The sequence below is a fragment of the Zea mays genome, unplaced genomic scaffold (assembly GCF_902167145.1).
Source record: "Zea mays cultivar B73 unplaced genomic scaffold, Zm-B73-REFERENCE-NAM-5.0 scaffold_56, whole genome shotgun sequence".
NCBI lineage: Eukaryota > Viridiplantae > Streptophyta > Magnoliopsida > Poales > Poaceae > Zea > Zea mays.
The window spans coordinates 80,001-84,031 of record NW_023367212.1 but is presented as its reverse complement, the minus strand read 5'-3'; the positions used below and the strand labels follow the sequence as shown (position 1 = coordinate 84,031).

At 44.3% G+C, this 4,031-nt stretch overlaps 1 protein-coding gene across 1 annotated transcript in view; it reads left to right on the top strand.

Annotated features, from left to right (window-relative positions):
* The first annotated feature begins 256 nt into the window (after positions 1–256).
* LOC118475684 (ATP synthase subunit alpha, mitochondrial) overlaps positions 257–4,031 on the top strand; it is a 50,763-nt gene continuing 46,988 nt past the window's right edge. Inside the window, exon 1 of the mRNA XM_035963927.1 lies at positions 257–4,031. This exon is cut by the window's right edge and continues 46,988 nt beyond it. The gene's annotated coding sequence lies outside the window, so the exon portion shown is untranslated.

The window sequence follows — 4,031 nt, the reverse complement described above, 5'->3', positions numbered from 1 at the left end:
AGAATTGAGTGAATAATGCCTTTAAACCGGTACCGGTAAAGTACTCTCGCGCTTATCTATTTATAGGCCCAACCTATGAAACAAGGTTCTCTACCTGTGTAGATACGGCAAACAAACTCTACCAATACCAATCCACCGGAAGAAGCCTGAACAATCACCCAGCAAGAGCTTTATAGGATGTTTCCTTTCTTAGTCTTAGTCGAGGTTCTTACAACGTGGCTTGATGCAGTGTAGATGTTTTGGTAGTCCAGTTCAGAGATATGACAGGAAAAACTCCACACTAGAGACAAGAACATAGAAGAGAATAAAGGCAAGGGTGTGCTTCTTCTTTCTGGAGAGACTGACAATAAGAGTAGATTAGATCGTGTGCTTCTCGGTGCGCCGACTACTTCACTGTTACCTACCTATCATTCACTAGACCGAGTATGAGTACGGACTGACATTCACTAGACCAAGTCAGAGTAGGGGGTTCCATTCTTCACTACACCCAATCTGTACCGACTCCCATTAATTACAGGTTACGAGTGTGGAAAGACTTCTTACTTTATTCCATTCACTACTGGTTAAGTAAGCATGAACGTAGATAAGAGAGGAGTCAATGGAACTCTTGGCTTGTGAACAAGTGACTTCTTTCTTTTCATAGACTACACTACAGACTATCAAGCACTAGAAAACAACAGGCCCAGTTACGTACGAGTCAGGCAATTGTCTACCCTCACGAAGCAATGAGAAAAGGTAGGTGCTGATGTGCTAGTATAGAACATAAGTAAGAAAGCATCTATTTCCCTATAATCACCGACGTTGGTATTTGCCTACACCCCATTCTATGAAAAACTCCGCAACTCCAAATATTCGATATAATAGGAAGGCCATTCACTTTAAGAGGAAATGGAGCTGCATAGCGTTGCCTTCAGACTGGTATTAGCAAATGCTTTGTTGATCTGAACCGAACAAAGACACATCTTTGGTGCAGTTTTCCTAAAGGCGGCTCACAGGGAAGAGATCCGTTTTGTCAATCAGCAAAACCAGTTTTCGTAGTGATGAAAGAAATTTCCCTCGATCATGTGTTCTCGGCCCTGTGACTGGTAAGTCAGTTCAGGCAAGAGATGATGGCGGGTCGATCACGATTTAGTCTTATTGATAATTGAGTATACGTCCGCCTAAGGTAAGGTCTGGTTAGAAATCCTTAGGAACAAGAAAGGGCACACAATCAAAGCCAGAGGTCTTCGAACCTTGGTATTTCGAATCAGATTGATAGCTTTTTGAATGGCAGCGGTTCCGGGACTCTAGTCTTTCGTTTACAGGTTCTACATTAGGTTCACGAAACCTATCTACACAGCAAGCTTCTTCAACAGGTCATTGGACATCACCCTCACTTCTTCTAGCAGGAAAGCGCGTTAAGAGGTAAGATCGTACCTCAAGTCAAAGGGCCTCGTTATAGTTGGAGGCAACACACGCTGAACAAACCTCAACTTGCCTATTTTGTGTAACTGGTTGAAACTACGAATTTCCAGTTCATCTTACGATGGTATACGGTGACGGGCCAACCTTCTATACTAGTGCATTCATAGGAGGACGAAGCAGGAATTAGGAAGCCCTACACTTCAACCGGAGCGAACTTCACACTCGAACTTAGATATAGCAAATAGATCAAATAGGCTCAGAGAGATACGGGGCATAATCAAAGAAAAAGAACCGTTGGAGTGGCAATACAGCTAGATAGATAGATAGAAAGTCTGATTCTAAACTCAGTCTGATCTGTCACACCCAGCCATAAACAACCATTCCAGATTCCCAAGATGAAGTGGAAAGAAAGAGGATGCATTCAGGATCTCATACTTCGAGAGCTCAACAGCTGTTAGGAACGTCGAGTCCCGCTAAGAACTGCTAACGTCGAGGGCTTTGATTCTTTTATTTCCTACCCAACATAGGCAACACTAGACTGATCAGACTCAAAAGACTACGCCTTGTCTTTTTGTCCTAAACTCAGCCGACTCTCCATATTCAACTGTTTATGCCCCCCATAGTAAAAACCACTCACACCAGTTTTGCCTAGTAGAGTGTACGATCAAAGTGAACTTTTTATGCCAGCCATAGTCAAAAGTCCTACTTTCCTTCGCACATCCGTTTGATTGCTTAATCTGTTTTGTTACCCTTGCTATCCTTGCCTCCTATGGATAAAAGGAAGAAGAAACCTAGTTGAAGTAAGGAAAACAGGTTCATAAGGTTTTCGAGTCGAATCTTTGATATGGAAAAGTCGTATCACCGCTCCGCAACCTGAACCACGGCACTTCCAATCCTCTTTATATCACGATTCATTATGCAAATAAAGCTTTTCCTTGCCACTTGGATTCTGGCACTTTGAAAGAAATACGAACACTTCCACTACTGCTCTGGAAAGAAGAAATCCGTCTTGTTGCGAGGAATTCTTTGCAATGGGGAAGGCTAACACTTCTTGCTTACTCACTCACGTTATTCACTCAGAAAAAGTAAAGTAGTAGCACCACAAATAAACTCATCTATCCCAGGTAGCCCCTAAACCTGATATGATACGATGGGGAACTGGGAAATTACAGAGAGTGGTGGGTCCCGCCGCGCAACGGATGAATCAAAGCGAGATCAGATTCCTCTTGATGAGGGCCGATGTGACTTCCTTAAATTCTTTCCTGAGCTCAACAAAAAATGGAGGGGTTGGGGCTTTGGCTCCAGGCCCAAACTCTATCTTGTGGTAGACTGCCCTCCTAGGGAGCGCTTGGGCAACTAACTTGTGGGGCATGACATTCGGAATTTCCCGAGAAAAAAAGTCTTATGTGTATTGGATCCGTCTGCTGGTTTCAGGGATGGGAGTCCACCACTCTTGTCCAGTAATGGTAGGGATTCGCAGAAGAACCTCTGGATCGAAGCAATGCGGGCCTGTCTGTCTGTATGTAATCTACTTCTGAATGAGGGAATCCACTTTTGCTACTAGGGAATCAGACTAATAGCCTGCGCCTGTTGGCAGTAGTACTTGAACTATACTTGACTCGGCAAATAATATTGCTATATCGAGGGACTCAATCCAGAGGACATTTCCAATAAGCTACTCTGGACTGGCAGCTTTCAGAGATTGATCTACGTATTCCTATTCGACTTGTGGTTCCCGAATCAATAGCGGACTTCCGTCAATCCATCAAGCAAACAACGTTCACTGATACGAGACGGCACCATTTACTAGATTTGCACCACGCCCTATTCATGATCTCTTCCCTGGTCAGTAGTAGGGTTGCCGGTGCCCAGGAATAATGCTTGTTATTATTAAGCCGAAAAGTAACGTATTAAAAACAAAGTGAACAAAGTGTACCGTGCCAACGGAGACTGACCGAACTTCTACGCTATGCCCCGACCCTGCTGATAGATAAACTATTCATCTGGTTGAGCCAGGCTGGCCCTATTTATTCCAATGGAGACTAGACTAGCGTTAGCTGAAAGATAGGATTTCAAAGATAGGTGTTCCCCATGATAGCAGTACCTTTCTCCCTTTCGTGGTGGAATGGACCGCGAGTAAACTGAGCCTTCCGTACACAGTGAGACGGCCTTTTCGAGACAAGTCAGAAAGCTCTTAAGTCCAGTAAGCTAAGCAAAGCTTTCCGTTGGACTAGCAATATCGGATGAAGGAAGCAGCGGTGAACGGAGTCAAGCTATTGGCTGGTTCTAGCCCACACGAGATGTAGGTCCTGATTCCCTGAACCGGAAGATAATGAGCATCGCGGTAAGAGAGAGTCTACTCGACTTGAGAATCGTTGATAGACAAATCATGCCCGGCAAAGGAATAGGACTAGTGGAAGTACCCGATCTCATAGTGGACTCGCAATCACCTCCTAATGGTATTATCACCAGGGCTGCACTGCAAGAGAATTCATTCCATTGAGCTGATGGGAGGAACTCCTGTTGGTTGTTTCGAAGTCAAGGATGCGGCCAGGGTTGTTAGAAAATAAATAGGCAAAGAAGTAGAGCCGTCTTTTGCATGGAATAGGCGAAAACCCTTGTTCCTT